General features: G+C 32.6%; 1 protein-coding gene and 1 pseudogene across 4 annotated transcripts in view; both read left to right on the forward strand.

Annotated features, from left to right (window-relative positions):
• CFAP299 (cilia and flagella associated protein 299) overlaps positions 1-18,408 on the forward strand; it is a 528,622-nt gene that overhangs the window by 105,125 nt on the left and 405,089 nt on the right. The gene's annotated exons all lie outside the window — the stretch shown is intronic.
• Positions 6,775-6,893, forward strand: LOC120588481 (uncharacterized; annotated as a pseudogene).

The following is an 18,408-nucleotide window of genomic DNA, read 5'->3' on the forward strand; positions in this document are numbered from 1 at the left end:
ATGCATGACCCCAAGGGCTTAAAAGTGACTTGTTTAAAAATTACATGCTAATTAGTGGCAGAGATAGAGCTAAAATACAGATCTTCCTACTTCTAAACTTGGAAATAGCAAATGTGTTTGAAGGATTGTATGTTTATTTTTACCAGTTAACATATGATAATAGTGGTGCTACTATGTATTTTTCTCCCATTTGTATTCTGTCCATCTAAGAATTTTCCAGTATGAGCCTGGTATGTTTAGGACTTGGTACATGGCTAATACTTAATATCAAACATTTAATTTAGAGATCCCATTCCAAGAAATAAAGAGTATTTTGTGTTCTGGTATATATGGCATTATTTGAAAATATGGGAACACACACGTTTTGAGTGATTCTATGAGAAAGGATTACTATCTAGAACTGGATAGTAATAAAAGAAGTAGAAGAGTCAGAGAATCTTGTAAAATGGCTCTATAACTGCACAGGTGGCAACTCTATGTGGGAATATAGAATTTAAGATTTTATGATGCTTGAAATACTTTTACCAGAAATATATACTAGATCAGTAAGAAAGTCATATTATACTTTTTGCAGTAATATCAGTACTGGCTCTAACAGCCCTTTCTCTTTTCTCTGGCCATGAACAGATATTAGCAGATAAGAAATTCAGAGCAAAATCTCATGCATGGATTGTCACTTTTGGCCAGATGATAGTTATATTATTTGTTTAATAATAATATTACTCAAAGTACTCTTTTTGGAAAGATTAAAATAACATTTAAGATTATAATAGTCCTAAGAAATATCTTATTAAATAATCCAAGAAATGAGAAAGTTTTAGCACATAAACTTAATAAAATATTTTGATATGCTGGCTATAGTGACATGCATTTTAGCAATGTTCAAGTTACTAAAACAGTAAAGAACAAAGCAGTAGAGAATACATAAAGGAAAATAGTCTTAACCGTGGGCAGAAATTTGAAGAGGTAGCAAATAGTGTATCATTTTCAATAATCTAATAATATTAGTGTTTTTGAAGTTCTTACTCTACTAACTTAGGCATTTTGTCCACTCTTTTACCTAATTTACCTTTATCACCACAACAAATCCTGCGAAGTATTTTTGTCTCCATTTCTTAGATGAGGAAAGCATTGCTCCGATAATTTTAAAATATGCTAAATACCCATTAAATTCTGGAGCTGAAATATGAATTAAGTTCTTTCTGTGAGAAATAGCTTTTGTCGTTTAGTAGTGTTATATGTAAATTCCAAAGCAGGGGCTTCAAAGGGAACTGAATTGTGGTAGGCAGAATGAATAATGGGCCCTCAAAGACGTCCTTGTGTTAGTCACAGGAACCCGGACATACGTGACCTTTATGGCAAAGAGGAAAGAAACCTGTAGAAGGAAGTAAGATTGCTAATCAGCTGACATTAAAGTTATGAGATTATCCTAGGTTGTCTCGGTGGGCCTAGCATAATCACAGGGGTCTTTGAAAGTGGAAGAGAGAGGCAGAAGAGGAAGTTTTGTGTTTGTCTAGATCTGTTTATCTCCCATATACTATATTCTAGTAAACAGAACTTACTTATTGAATGCCACGTCGGCTTCTTTTCTCCACATTTCTAAGTGATGCTGTGTGTGTAATGTTATTTCAATTATGTCAAATACTTTGGAAAAATTAACAACTTATATCAGCAGAAAACATGCAAAAAAAAATCAATTGAGTAATTTCAAGCTATTGTTTACTACGTTATTTTAGCAATAATGGAAGGTACATTCAACTTTTTAAAAAATTTACTTTATCAACAATGATCTTTGTGAACTATGATAACTTAGGTCTAAAAAAAGGTAACATTCTATTTTATTTTTTTCTTGACATTTTCTGTTCTATTTAATATTCCTGTGTGAAACTTAAATATTATCTACACAGCTCATGGGTTATCGGGGATATTCGTGAGGGTCTCTTCATTCTCCCTCGCTGTTTCTTACATGTGAATGTGTGGATATCTTCCTGTTAGGTAGATGAGAGGCTCTATCACCCAGAGAGTTTCAGAATCCTTACCTACTTCTGATTTTGACTCTTCCAAATCTTAGCATCTTTGGCAGTTGGTCTTTGTGTTTCAGCCTGGCTATATTGCCTCTCTTAAAGAGCCCCTTGGCTCTGATTTTATAAGTTACTACCTACTTTTATTCTACTATGTCAGTTCTCATCTCATAGAGTGTAACATCCACGGGTAAAGAAGCCTCCTCTGTCTTGTTCACTATGAATCTCTAGTACCTAGAAGAATTACTGGATAACAGATGTTAGATATTGAATAAATGCTGAATCAAGTGGGTCCTTATCCTATTCTTCAATTCCTCCTCCTCCTCCACCCTTTGTCCTCCCCCTTCCCTGCCCCTCCCCCTCCTCCCCTTCTCTTTCTTCTAGAAATAGCATAATTTATATATTTGTGGATTCCCAATTTATATTTTTTACATTTACTAAAACTTTGCTGAATGTTTTTTGTTTAAATTAGCACTTAATACATTTGTTTCATGATCCTATGGTTTGAAATTCAATGCATTAAATAGTCATTCTGTATAAGATTTAAACCATTACAACTATCCAGTAACTCAGTAAAATGTTCTACAAAAGAGATTACTGCCTTTTTAAAGATACAATTTCATCCATAATTCTTCATTTTCTATAGTATTTCTATAAAGAGGATGTTTTCCTTGGTTAATCAATCTTATTTACCTCTCCATTTTAGATGAACTTTTAGTTTTAACATTGCCTGAGTAGCTTGTCAGTCTCCTAGCAAAAAGTTCAATTTAGTATTTTACAATATTTGCCAAAAATAAAAATATTCTGACATGAAATGCTTTGTTTAATACACTTAATTTTGTCTAATATGGATGTCATTAAGCTGTGAATCAAAATTATTTAACTATAATAATTGTAAAATGCTTTTCAGGAAAGACCACACGTTTTTTGTAATAATTGTTTTAATGAGCAAGACTAAAAAATTCTAAGGAGAATTTCATGGTTTAAAAATAGAATTAATATAGGCTGGACACCAGGTTTTCTCTAAGTTTAATATGTTCATAAAAAATAGAGGTAGTAAATTGAACTTAGAATTCTGAATGCCATTTGATAAAAACACTTAAATAATTAACTTTGCTCAGGTTTGAAAAAAGAGCTCCTCTGAAAAATATGTTAAGTAGGATAACACATATAATATGCATACAAATATAATAGCTAACATTCATAAATAAGGCATAGGGCAATATAGTTATTTTCTTTCTCTATGTAAGGAAATGTTGCGTCATATTTAGGTAAACGATATTACACAGTCCTATATATGTGTAATAATTTTGAGAAACTTTTACTTTTCTGTTCATTCTCACCAAATTTCGTATGTCAATATATTTTATAGTCCAGTATCCAGAAGAATTAATGATAGAGATGTTTGTGAAAAGTAAATAAGCATAGTGGCTCATGATAAACTAGTTCTTTGAGGGAACCAGGGAAAGTAGTTATGACCAGAAGCAGGTCAAAGGCAGAGAGATTTTGTGGAGGAGAAAGTGGAGAGACTTAGAAGTATGTATACAGGAGCTAGAAAGAAATATATCTTTTCCTTCTGCTTGGATTGCTCTGCTCCGTGTTCTACAAGTGTGACCCCTCTTCCTTCTGGTTTCAGCTCCATTGTCAGTTATGTTGAACAGTCTTCTTTCACCAGATGAGTTGACTAAGTCATCCTCTGCTCCTTAACTTTATGTGAATTCTATTTCCTTCACAACTTTTGTTTTTAAATCACAATTTATAATTATCTTTAGTTATTCATGTATTTGTTATTGTCTTTCAGATCACTGAGATGAAACCTTCAAGAAGGCTAGGACCTAGCCTGTGTCTGTCTGTCTGTCTGTCTGTCTGTCTGTCTGTCTGTCTGTCTCTCTCCCTCCTTCCCTCCCTCTCCCCTCACTCTCTCCCTCCTTCCCTCCTTCCCGTTATTTTAATCTCACTCTTAGTTTCTGGTGACTAAAATCTATACACAGTCAACATTTGTGGAATAAATGACTATATTAATGTATGTGGAAGATGCAGAAAATTCAAAGTGATCATCTATGGTAATCGAGAGTCTTAATTCCAGTATATCTGACTCCAAGTCCATCACTTTCTCAATTGTAATCTAAAGAGAGATGTGTACTTTTTTTACCTCATATGTTTTAAAAGAAAATGATCACAGTTTATTTGCTAAATATTATTTCATTTTGTTAAAGCATATAAAGCATAGGTTAGATTTTATGGATTTGGTATTCCTCTACAATGCTAAAATTCAGTATTAACTTATGTTTTACAATGAAGGTAGCAAGAGGAAGGAGAAGAAAAAACTATTTAATTTGGCTGAAACTCTGATTTCCTTCCTGAAATGTATACTTATATGGCTTACTTTCCTAGCAAAAAAGGATCTGCAGCAAGAACAAAATTTACCTATATATTTAAAATAACATTTTAGGAAATGGTATAAAGAAATATTATAGACACATTTAGCTGCCAATTTTTGGTCGTTGTGAAATTTTTAATATGGGTAAAAAAACTGAATTGTAGTCAGTCAGTTTCCATTCATTTAGAAGAAAGTTTTCTTTATTTTCTACTCAAGTAATTATATAATTCATATCTCTTTTTCCTTTTGTTAAATTTTCTCAAAGCAGTAATGCAATTTTTTTTAATTAACAAGTGACTTTTGTCCTTTTTTTTTTGGTGTAAATTTTCTTACTTGGCTTTGATAGATGAGATGCTTGAAATAAAACAGAAATGTTCTAATTTTAAAGTTAAGGAACAGAGTATCAAATATGATAAGGTCAATACTCATTCTAAAAGTAACCTTTTGTAAAAGTCATATATATTCATTATAAAAAATAAAAAATAAGTGAAAATTATAAAGATTGCCTGTTTTTCTCCCAACTGGTTTTGGTATTTTGATATACTTTCCCCTAATTTTTTCTTCATATATGTGAATCTGTATTTTATATATTTTAAAATTTTGATCATACCATACACTGCATTTTGAAACTTGCTTTTTAACATGACAGCATATTATAGACACTGTTCAAAGTCATTGACTATTTTTCTGTAATTTATTTATTTATAAAATATATATTTAATTAAAAATTGTATATATTTAAGGTGTACAACACAATGCTTTGATATACCTAAACCCTGTGAAAGGATTCCAACCATTGAGTTAACTAACAAATTCATTACCTCACATATTTATCCTTTTTTTTTGCATGCGAGAACACTTAATTTCTACTCTCTTAGCAAAATTCAATTACATAGTACAGTATTATCAACTGTAGTCTCTATGTTATACATTTTTTTTATAATAGAAAGGTTTTACCTTTTTACCAGCCTCTATTATCCCCACACCCTAGTCATTGGCAACCACAAATTCTATTCTCTGTTTCTGTGAGTTTGACTGTTTTTTTTTAGATTCTGCATATAAGTGAGACCATGCAGTATTCGTCTTTCTCTGTCTGACTTATTTCACTTAGCATAATGCCCTTCAGTTTTATCTATATTATTGCAAATGTTAGGATTTTCATCTTTTTTTAAAGACTGAGTAATATTCCATTGTATACATAAACCACATTTTCTTTATCCATTCATTTGTTGAAGGACTCAGGTTGTTTCTATGTTTTGGCTATTGTGAATAATGCTTCAGTGAACATAGGAGTATAGATAACTCTTCAAGATAGTGATTTCATGTAACATAATTTTTAATGGCACTATTATAATATGGATGTATCATGTTTAGGACTTTTATTGCACTTTATATTTTAGTAGATACATTATTTTCTTCTTGTAATATAGTATAACGATAATATGTTTCAAACTTGAATTTGCTTTTAGAACACTGGTAGATAATACTTTTTACCATGTAATGATTTAATATGGTCTAGTGTTTCTGACATTAATATTTGTATGTTACTGTACATATCATGAGCATTTACCTCATACACTTTTTCATCACTTTTATTTTTACTTTTTTGTATTTTGATTTAAGTATGTCTCTTATTAACAATATGTATGTGGTTTACTTAATATTCATCTAAGGGCAAAATAGCTGATAGTTAAGAAGGAAATTTAACTCATTTTTGATATTTTTAAATTTTATTTCAGTGGGTGAGTACATTGTGGGAGTTTAGGTACATGAGCTTCTTTGGCCATTTTAGTTCTATTCCTCTTTATTTTTTAATTGAGGTATAATTGTCATTTAACATATTAGTTTCATGTGTACAATGTAATGATTTGATATTTGCAAAATGATCACAATAACTCTTGTTAAGATGCATCAGCACACAGTTACAAAATTTTTTTTCTTGTGATTGGAACTTTTAAGATTTACTCTTAGCAATTTGCAAATATGCATTACAGTATTACTAACTATATTTGACCCTCTTCACCCATTTCATACCCCACCCTGACAACCATCCATCTGTTCTCTGTATATATGTTTGTTTTAGATTCCACATATAATAGAGATTATATGGTATTTGTTCTTTTCTGACTTATTTTCACTTAGCATAGTGCCCTCAAGGTCCATCCACATTGTCACAAATGGCAGGATTTCATTCTTTTTTTATGGTAGAATAATAAATATTCCTGTGTGTGTGTGTGTGTGTGTGTGTGTGTGTGTGTGTGTCTACCACAATGTATCCATTCATCCATCAGGGGACACTTAGTTTGTTTCCTCTATCTCCTCTTGATAACTTTTCTTCTAAGATTGGTAATAAGCATAAAATCAATATTTCTCATCTACAGCCATGCCACCCTGAGCAAGCCCGATCCCATCTGATCTCGAAAGCTAAGCAGGGTTAGTCCTGGTTAGTACTTGAATGAGAGACCACCTAGGAAGGCCAGGTGCTGTAGGTGTAAAAAGTAAAAAATAAGGGATTGTAAGCATACAAGGTCCTTGCAATCTGTAAGGTCAACCCAGGAGTGCCTTGCCTAAACAAACAAACAAACAAAATCAACATATCTCTGATTAAAGCTCATTCTAGAGTACAGTGACAAAATATGTTTCATAACTTCTCACTAATTTAATGGTTAGCCTTGCTCTAAGGAATTTATAAATGTTCTTATCTATTGACTTTATTATTTTTTGTTATTCTAATGACAGGTTTGTGCATTTATGTTTTGCAATAAGTTCAAATTTTATTACTTTTTTGGTGAAGGGAACTCTTATGAAAACTTTCATTTAGTCTTCAGACCATGGAGTCTAGATCGAACTCCCATCTCAACTGAAATTGCCCTTGCCAGCATCACCAGTGACTTCTAGTTAATCAATCTACTGGTCATTTAGCAGTGTCATCCTAACTTATCTCTCTGAAGCATTTGGCATTGTTTAGTAGGGATTCCAAGAATATGGTGGGAAACCATGAGAGAATGCTGTTCTAAGGGGTAATGCTCCTTTGGGTGGCCTTCTTCTCCTGCATGGAAAGTAGTTTCATTCAGTGTTTAATTTTTGACTTTATTCTCTTCTGACTTATTAATTTCTCCTTGGGAGAGCTCATTTAAAAGCTGTTTCCTAATTTTTCACATACAAGAGCCTGATGTATTTTATCCCAATAAAATCCTGAAGTTTACATCTGTGGAAGTTGTACTGTATCAATAAAATTAAACTATATCGAACTATCATATTTTAAATTGCTGTAATTCTACTAGTTTAATATACTCAATCTTCTCATTTGTTGGAATAGCTGGCTATTTTGTTGAAACTGCTGTCAAAGCAATAGTAAATTTATTCTAAAATGGTTTAATATTTGTGGTATTTGGCAGTATATCCCATAAGTCTTTAATTACATCTGATAGAAATACAAGTTCCATCTGTCTCACACGTGCGTCCTACTCAAAGTATGGCATCCATGCAAGTCTGTTTCCGATGCTCATAAATAAGATACCAACAAACCCACAATATTGGTACAGACTATTCTGGACTAGGTTCTAAAACGTTAACCACAGGAAGTGATTTTAGCTCTTTTTTTAAACCTTTTTTTCCCCCTTTCCATCAGGCCGCCTACATGCTCATTGTGGCACTTCAGATTTCCTGGATCTTCTAAGTACTCAAAATTACTGGAATAACCAAATGAAAGGTGATATTATTTGCTTAAATAAGATGTGAACAAATAACTAAAATGACAGCTCTCTGAGCCTGATTGTAATGAAACTGGGGTTTTAATAATGCCCATTAAAGCTTGTAAAATATGTACTCACAGCAAGTATAGACCAGTTCATTAACCATCAAACTTTCTGATAATTTGTAAGATAGCTTGAGCCTTCATAATTCTAGATTATTTTATCACGGCTCTTGGACATTTATTTGTCTTTAAAATATGTTATTGCTTATTGAATTTTAAATTATTTTAAATGAGAACAAAAGTACCAAAAAAACCCCCTAAAAATGGTATTAGTACATTGTGTTTAATATTGCATTCAGTATTTCTCAGTAGGTGCTTACTTTTGTAATTAAAATAATATATTCTCTATTAATTTCAATTTATATGTTATATAAATAAATATAAATATACATGAATTGCAACTAATTTATTAAAATTAATTTAGTAATTTAAAATAATTTATTCATATAACTTCAGATAGGGTTCTAAGAGTTTTCTTAGAAGAGTTTGAAATTGCCTCGACATTTTTAAACATGGAAAAAAATGTAAAGTGTTCAAAGATGGTGCTATTTTTGACATAATAATATTTATCCCCTTTATTTTTTCTTGTTTATAACATAATAGAGAAAACAAAGCATATAAGGTGTAGTACTTTGGAAAGTATAAGTTTTTTCATTTTTTCAGGATGAATTTTAGTTATTCTGATCATTTTGCTAAGGTTATAATTCATTGTATTGGTTCTGCTTACTTCTGCCCAACTGTCTAATCTTTTACAACATGGTGAATGATTGGAAATACTTTCGTGTTGTAGGTAGTCCACTTTCATTATTCTTGATCAAATATGACTGATTTTAGAAAAGGCAATGATATAATCCCTTTCCCACTATTTTTATGTTATGAAATGCTCAGATGAATGAGTCAAATTTGTGTGGTATTAACAAAATACAATTTTATTTAAGACCATTGTGAGTCAGAATCTAATTTTATCAACATTTGGAACTTGTTTTGAGGTTTTGCAGATATCAGTTCAGCAGGTGATTTGTTAAATAAAATAATGGGAAAATAAAATATTAATGCTTTATATTTCGATCGATGATATGAGATAAAAATCACCTACCTCAATGATTCTTATCTCATATTGAAAACCAAGGCTGTAGGCAGAGCCACCTTGCCCATCAAATACTTTACATTAATGTTATAAAAGACAAGTCAATTTTAAACTGATGTCTTCTTTAAGTTTTACACCATATACCCACTTGTTGAGTGTAATTTTAATTCACCCAATAAGTGGGTGCATGGTATAAAACTTGATTCTTTTCTCTTTTCTAGGTAGAAACGGGCAAATAAGAGATTCTGACTAAATGCTCTTCATTTGCTAGATCTCAGTTTGGTGCTCAATTGATCAAACTCTAGTGGGAAATGTAAGCTTAGGTGATAAAGTGGACAGTGCAGTGGGGAAAAGGGTAGATGGGTTTTGTTAACTTCCTGAAAGGGGTATGAGAGAAAATGTGGGGTCAAAGATCTTATGTAGGATTTTGAAAGACCCTTCCCCAGTCCTTAGACTGTTTTATTGGCATTCTCCTGGAAAAATCCAAGTCTACTGCTGTTTTTATCTTCATCTTACCTGATCTTTATATAGTATTTGTTATTCAAGACTAATACCTCCTTGATATTATCTCAACTCCTGCCTAACATATACCTCTCTGCTAGTTTACCTTCTTCTGCCTCCATGGATCCTTTTTGGGACTAATTACCCTGATTTAAATCTTCTGACTAAGCTTACTATGATGGTGTTCTACTGGTCTCTTGCATCTGCTTCTTTGTCTTCCATTTGGCATGTTTTTCTTTGTCTATCTCATTTATTCCTATGGCTTCAACTACGGATGAATCCCAGTTTCATATGCGTATAAAACCTTTGACCCTGGATCACCCATGAAACATAATGATAAGCTGTGGTAGGTATTACAATAAAACTCCAGGAGAGCTATAAGAGTAAATAATTAAAAAATAAAAGGGAGAACCTGACCTATTTGGAGAAAGGTGGTTAGAGAAGGCTTCCTGAAGGAACTGATAGTTGAGGTAGAATATGAAGGCAATGGTGGAAATAATGTCATGAAGAGGCAAAAGAACAAGCAAGACTCTTGCATCCTGGCTAAAACTGAATTTTCAAACATCATTCTCAGAGTAGTAATACCGGATTAAAATCTTTCAGTACCATTATATCATCTACAAAATAAAGTTAAAATCTTTTAGTTTAGGACTCAAAGTCCTCCATATCCTTGCTGCAAGCTAATTTTCATCTGATTTCTAGCATTCCCTCTGATCTATTTAGTCGGTCCCTAAATACAAGTGTACATTTAAGACTTTGTCATTTGTTTTCTACTATTCTCTTTGCCTGGATTGTCATCTTTCACATTTTTTTTTTTTCTGGCAAACATATCTTACTCAATCTTCAGAACCCAGTGAAATATTGTGCCTCTGCAAGTTTCCTAACCAATGGTTTTTTTTTGTGGGGCTTTTTACATGACTTTATTATGCTCTTATTATTCTCACAGGAGTCAGCATTGTGTTGATGCTAAGAGCAATAGCTCTGGACACAGACCAGCTGGAATCAGGATCCAATTCCTCTGTTTATTACCTGCATGATCCTGTACGAGTTAATGATAGTGCATCCCTCATATGGTTGTCGCAAGGGTCTTATGTATTTATTTCTTAGAATAGTGTCTGACTTGTACTAAGCAGTCAGTTTCTTAATTGTTGTTGTCACTTTTTTATTATACATTATATGGCACATTTGGGCTACAAGCTGCTTGAGGGTAGAAGCTATCTTATTTACCTTTGTGCAAGCCACAAAGTAAATGAAAAAGAAAAGAAAAGAAAAGAAACTTATTAGATTGAGTTGAAAGGGATGCCAAAGCATTAAAGCTCAGGCTTTAGTTGATTGGGTGGTATTTCCTATTATGCATCAGAACCATTTATTCCTTCAACAAATCTTTATGGAGCACCTACTCTGTGTCAGGCATAGTGCTAGGAACTAGGGATGAATGGGTGAGCAATGACATGAGGTTCATGCCTCTGCAAATTTTACAGATCGTTAAGAAAGATATTAATCAAGTAATCATGCAAATTGATGTATAATTGAAACTATGAAGGGGTGGCATGTGGCATTGCTTGTGCTTATCATGGGGAGGAGGTTGATTTGGTTTGAGAGGTTATGAATGGCTTCCCTGAAGATATTCTGAGATGAGATGGATGAATAAGTATTAACTTGGTAGGGAGAGCCTGAGGGAAAGACGTCAGTGTGGCTGGGACAGAGAGGGCAAGAAAGAATGTGGTAAGCAATGGGGCACTAGAGGTAGATCTTTGTAGAGTAGGAGTATGTCTTGTATTTTAAAAATAATGGGAAACCATTTTATGAACTGGATGTTATTAGTTTTATACTTAGGGAGAAACTAATTCCCTGCTTGCAGTGTGAAGACCAGAAGGATAGGCCTGGAAAGATATAAATTGGTATCTCAGGAAGATGATGATATGTCTCTATTAGTTTGATGATGGTTAGCTAATGTTAGGAAGATGGAGAGACTTGGATGGATTAAAAAAAAAAAAAGAATGTATCACATAATGTAAACAAAATGTCCTTCCTGCAGCTTCTATCTAGGGCAAGCCTTAAAAACATACAAAGCAGACAACTGCCTAGTAGTTTTACTTAAAATTTGTACTTTTTTTTTTTTACTTATTTTATTTACTTTGTACTTTTTTAAATTACTTACTTATTTTAAGTTTCCCTTAAATATTTACTTAAATTTTACTTAAATTACACTATTATAGGTTCCCCCCACCTTTGGAAGAATGGAATGAATTATCTCTTCTTAAAATTTCATTGGGAGAATAAAGTGAAACTTCTCTTTTGAAAACATATGCACTACTGGAGAGGCAAAACACTGAACTATTACAGTTTTTGATTTATTAAGACCTCAATTTCTAAGATTTTGGGGAGTTTGTGGAGAATAGGGGATAAGGAGTCACTGTACAAGTCGGGGTTATGTGAAACTGTTTGGCAAGATTAAAGCAAGTGAGCTGAGAAAAGAGTAGCATGTGGTTACCAAAGCCTCGAATAGGAGTGAAGAGGAAAGTGAATGAGGGATATATATCAGTGTGTGTGTGTGTGTGTGTGTGTGTGTGTGTGTGTAAAAGATATCTATAAAGGGTATATGTGATGAAGAAGGAAGATATACCTAAATGTGAAGGGATATATAGATGTGTATATATGTATATATGTGTGTACATATGTATTCATATATAACTTCACATATGCATACACACACATATACATATATATATGAGATGGAAATATATCCTACCTTTCACATAGTTCTTTTCTATAGCAGTAATAGATTAGGCATTTAAGACTTGTAACTTTTATTTCTTTTATACTCCTTAAGGAATATTGAACCATATACTGCTGAGTTATACATGTAATGACTAAAATTTAATCCACTTCTTTCCTAAGTGGAGGAACTAACTTGGTACGTTTTAGAGTAATGTTTTTCCTCCATTAATTTACTTGTGCTAATAGATTTATGAAATAGATTTATTCTCTTATTGCAAGGAAATGACATAAGCTTTCATCACTTTCCTTTATGTGCAGTTATATTTGTTTGACATAAGCTGGGAATGATACAGTAAAACTGCTAAAAGTAACAATGCGAAAGTGACTATTATCTTAGAAAATTTAAAAGTGGAAATCATTTTATAAAATGTGAATGTTGTTATGAATAATGACAAGAATAGTTCAATCATCCTCTCATTTTTCCAGTCAAGACACTTGGATATTAAGCAATACAGGAAGGGTACCTATTAAAGTATATGCATACATAGACATAAAAATGTATATAAATGTAATGTATGTGTATAAATGTATATCAATGTAATAATGCATGTATATAAATATATGAACTGAAAATAGCACCTTTTAATGTGAAATTTGGGGAGATACTTTATTTCAAGGGTTAAAGTGTATAATAGATAAAGAAAAAATATTTTTAATTACCTCTATCAACATAAGAAATGGCCAAACCTGTAAAGAATTTTAAAAAGATTTTATTTGAGCCACACTGTCAATTGTCAAGAAGCAAGATCTCAGATGTTTTGGAGAATAACAGTTTGCAGTTTCTTTTATGCATTTTGGAATGAAGGAAGTAATTTAGGAAGATTACATGAAGGTAGGAGAAAACAAGGCAGGAATTAGATTAAGGGATAGTTAACAAGATTATGTGCTCTCTGGAGGGTGGTTACGCCTTCAAGGGATATTACTTCTGGCATTTCAAAGGTGGTTAACCTAGATGCACAAGAACAATAAACAAGGCTTAAGTAAAAACCTTTCCGTAAAAAAATAATGGGCCTGGGATGTGACTACCCACCTGCCTGGTTAGGAATTTATGATCTGATCACCCTGTAAGATTACTTTCTGTAGAACCCCCTTTTCATCCATACCCAAAAGGAAATCCTACGGGTCACATCTTTGTGTTCTTAAAAAAAAAAAAAAAAAAAAAAAAAAAAAGATGTATCTGCTTGGTAATTTCTGCTTGTGGATAAATTTCAGTGTATTTATTTTGTGCTTTTTTTCTTGACTCATTGTGGGAAATGACATTTAGATGAAAGTGATAAAAATGACATTTAATTGCTTGAGCCTTTAAATGTACAACACTGTAATTAATGAATTTCCAGACGGAGTTATAGTAAATAGATATATTTTAACATCACTTCTCATTTTAAGAGTTTTTGGTTATAGTAAATCCAGGTGAGACTACTTGAAACACATATCTATATAAAGAGATTCCTGGATGTGAAAATCTTATTTTTTTTTATAGTCATATGTATTATTTGAATCAGTATACAAGATTATACTCTACTTGAGATATTATCCTTCTTAGAAGAGAAATCTTATTGAGGCTAGTCTAGCTAAATGAAAGCCTGTAGTTTACTATTTCTAAGAACTGCTTTGAATGAAATGTTTACTACCACCCCCGTTTTAATTTTTATTCATGATTTTCAAGAAAAGAGAACTTGGTGAACAAACTTTAATTTCTCTATCATTTGAATAAGTTGTCAATATATTGACTGATGTGTTGATAAAATGTGTTCAGGAAGCCCTTGAATGAATTTTGAGGTCGACAAAATTTGTCTTTTTTTAATTCCGCATTAATTTCCCAAAGCTCTTCTATTTCTAATCTTAAATAGCTATTTTTTTTAATCTCAGTCTCATAAATTTAACTCTCAGTTATCTGATAAGCATACTAAAGGCAAGGGTATAAGAAAATAACACATGGTTAGGTATGGATTATTGTCAGTGTTCTAGTTCTAAACTTGTTTGTTCAGTTCTTGGAGGTTCAGTATATTATAAATAAAGAAGAAAAGCTGGTCATGCGTGGCCCATGGTAATTAATCCAATTCTATGAGCTAAAGTTTATCTAATAATATTTTCTATTTTTAGATATTAAAGATATTATACTTTCTAGGGTTATGTGTATTTTAATTGAGAACTGAATTTACTTCAAGTTAAATGAAATCTAGCTCTTAATCATTTTAAACCCAATTTCAGATTGTTCTGTTATTTCCAGCTATAAAGATTTTGATTCTCCTGCATCATATATCTGCTCACATTCTTTCATGGAGGTTTGTTTCTTCATGTTGTTTATAGTAAGTATACAGGTATTTGTTGTGGTAGTTGAGAAAGGGGCTGTCCATATCAGCTCAGTTATCATATTGCCACAAATGCCTGAAGGCATTGTTAGTAGTGAAATTTCAGAGTAACAGGCCTTTGGCAGTGTGCTGTGAGCGGCTTTTTTGGGACATCACACGATCTCTGTACTCCATCTGATCCTAAGATAGGTCCCGATTATACTTATTTGAAAATATTGTTAGTGTATTTGGGAGCCTTCATAACTGTATCCTGTAAAAAAAAATTGAAGCATTTTTCCAAGTAATACATTTGGAATGTTGCATTGATTTTATAATATTAGCTTTAGAAGCATTGGTTTCTTGGATCTTTTCAAAAGTCTTCTTTTGAAGATTCAATTTTAATTGAAATTTCATTTATCACCAAATCATGTTAATTCCACTTCAAAAAAGGATCTTAAATTCATTGACATCTGTCCCTTTTCACTGCCGTTGCTCTGGTCCAATCACATCATTTCCTCCATAGACAACCACCACATTGGCCTCCTACCTGGTCTGGGTGCTTACACTTCCGCTCTTCACAAGACCTCTGTGTGGTACTTTCACAATGGACGCACATTACAGTGCCAAACTCCAAGCCTCAGGAACTTTTGTGATGAACTCATAGGTTCCAGAAGCTTCACTTATTGGGGATTTATGTTGTACTTCCTTGATTGAAAAATAATAAATTACAGCTGATTTCTAGGTAAAGACAAATGACACTTTAAAATAACACTTTTGTCATACTATGCACTATAATTAGACCAAAATAACTTTAATTATACTGGCAAGGTACATTTTTAAAATTGGTCTCAGCTAGTATACAAGAATAATACATAATTGAGACCTTAAAAATTATGTCATGTCTACTGCATCCTAGGCAAAAGAAACAAAATTTAGAAAAAAAAAACTATATTTAAATTGTACTGAGAAAGGTATTATTTCTGTAGGAGAAAGCAGCATGAATTTGATTTTTTTTCCCGCTCATTTACTTACATTCTGAAATCTGCCACATTTCTGCCTTTTTCATATTAATAACCAAATAATTGACTATCCTTGTAAGAAATTGTTTCACAAAGGACGGTGTCACGATACTTTTCTGTGATATGATTCTATATAACACAATTATTTTTCTATCATGTGGTAGAAAGAGATAGTTTTTTTTTTCTGACTACAATCAATTTTATGGAATGGATGGTTCCATATAAGCAACTTTTCTGTTTTGATTTGTTTTCTGTCCAATATAATAAGGAAGGAACTTTTACAATAAGAACTTAGTCGTATAAACCTTGTAATGCCTCTGTACAGCTATCAAATGGATCTTGTCTTCAGATTCTCTCTTCATCTTTTCAACTCAATAGACTACCTAAAGTAAATTTATTGGGAGAACAATACTGAGGAGGAGGAGGGGAAGGGGAGGGGAGAGTGAGGGAAGGAGGAGGGGGAGAGAAGAGAGGTTAAGAAACTAGGGAGTAAGACTAAGATTGATGTGGATTATCATTAAATTTCAAGCTTTATCCTATGATAAAATTTTATTTTACCTGTTAATTCAACAGACTGTAGCTAGACATCATCTATACTTCGATAGCCAGCTCTTGCGACAGAGACTGTTGTTTATATCAGTGTCTATAAAACATTTCTAGGTGATTTCAGTGTCTTCCAATACCCCAGTGTATTATCATATCAATTCCTTGGCTTTCACTTTTCAAATTATGTCATCTTTCACTCTACCTCTGTCCCTCAATCCCAGTGTCATAACCTTGATCTTATCATTGTTAGTAACTTCAACCTATCTTTAATTTCAATTTCAAGGAGACCACTCTCCAACTACTATTTACTTCTTCAGTTCACTTCCTCAGAATCTCAATTCCAAAGATTATTCAGATTCACCAGGACATACAGTTTCCTTATTTTACGCCTCTTCACTGTCTACTCATTTTCTCACATTTTCACTCATGATCTCAGTTGCCAGTTATCCACTCAAATGCCATGGCCCATCACTATCACCACTCATTTTCAGACTCAACTGCTTACTCCCTTGTCTCTTTCCATTCTTTCCTATTTACCTGATAAAATTCCAAACTTGGTAAAAGCCAATTTTCTGCCGAATATGTGGTTGTATCTATGGAGCTGAATGTGTCTGGAAAAAAATGCATGCTATGTTGAAATTCACTCTAAATTCATGATCACCAGGTATCTTAGTACTTCCAGATAATGCTATTACTTTTACCTAATCCATTTACTCTCCTGCTCACCTAGATGGCTTTTTTATACCTTCTATCTGTTCAAAACACCCTCATACCCCTACTGTCCTCAATCTTATTTAGAAAATAGAAAAAATCAAAACAAATTGTAAAAGCAACTAACACTGCAGCAACTCATCCGTCTACATCTGTATCCATAGATTTTGACTTTCCTCCTGTTTTTATCAATGAACTGTGCTTCAATTAAAAGCTTAATCATTCCACTGATATAGTAGGTCCCATTCCCTTGTGCCAACTAAAGGATCCTGCTCCAGCCACCCTCTCTACTTTAAACATAAACATTTTTTTCCTCACTATTAGGTCATTCACATCAGTGGAAAAATATGCTGTAAATTTTTTCATCTTATAAATCCCTATCTTGAGTCTATATTTTAATCTAGATGTCATCTCATTTTTCTTTTCCCCTTTACAGCAAAACTACTTGAGACAGTTATACTTTTTTGCTTCAAAGTCTCGTTCTCTTATTATTTTTCACTTTGAAAAAATTATGTTCAAATTTATTGATCAGTACCATGTAGTATACAAGATCTGTTTTATTTTTTCATGATTTCTTGATCTGGTGAGTTTTATCAAATTTTTACATTTAACAGATTAAAACCTTTTGTTTTCTATCATTTTGAAAACATAGTTATTAATAAAGACTCCTTTACTAAATTCCTAGTGAAATATACTTAAATGTAACATTTTACTTTTTAAAAACTCCGTGAGACGTTTTGTAGCTACTTTTGAATAGCTACAATGAGAATTACTATTTTATCTTGAAGCTGACAGAAATTCACTAGCAAGAAAAGTAATTTATTAGCGATGCTCTCTGGTGTGGTCTTAATGTAGAATACTATGACTAGAAACACATACCATTGATTTTCTTATCATAAAGTTGCAATGCCTTCTTGAACCTAATCAGGCTTCCTTCCATCCTCACCTCTCCACCAAATCTGCTCTTGTTCAGGTTAACATTGATCTTCATGGGTTCCCCCCCCACCCCCGCAGTGGCTGATCCTCTGTCCTTACAGAGACAATCATTTTATTCTTCTTGAGACAACATCTTTACTTGGTTTCCAAGACTCTTCCAGACCACATTCCTCTAGTTTTTGTCCAATTCATTGGTCATTCCTTCTCAGTCTCACTGACTGGTTACTTTTAATATTTCATGTTTATAAATGCTTGGGTACTCTAGAGCCCAAATGCTTGGCCTCTTTATATCCAACTACATGTTGTTACCTCCAGATTTATACCCTAAACTCCAGACTTTTATATTCAAACACCTACTGGATATCTCCACTTAGATAT

This window comes from Pteropus medius, unplaced genomic scaffold (genome assembly GCF_902729225.1).
Source record: "Pteropus medius unplaced genomic scaffold, Ma_sr-lr_union100, whole genome shotgun sequence".
NCBI classification, from domain to species: domain Eukaryota; kingdom Metazoa; phylum Chordata; class Mammalia; order Chiroptera; family Pteropodidae; genus Pteropus; species Pteropus medius.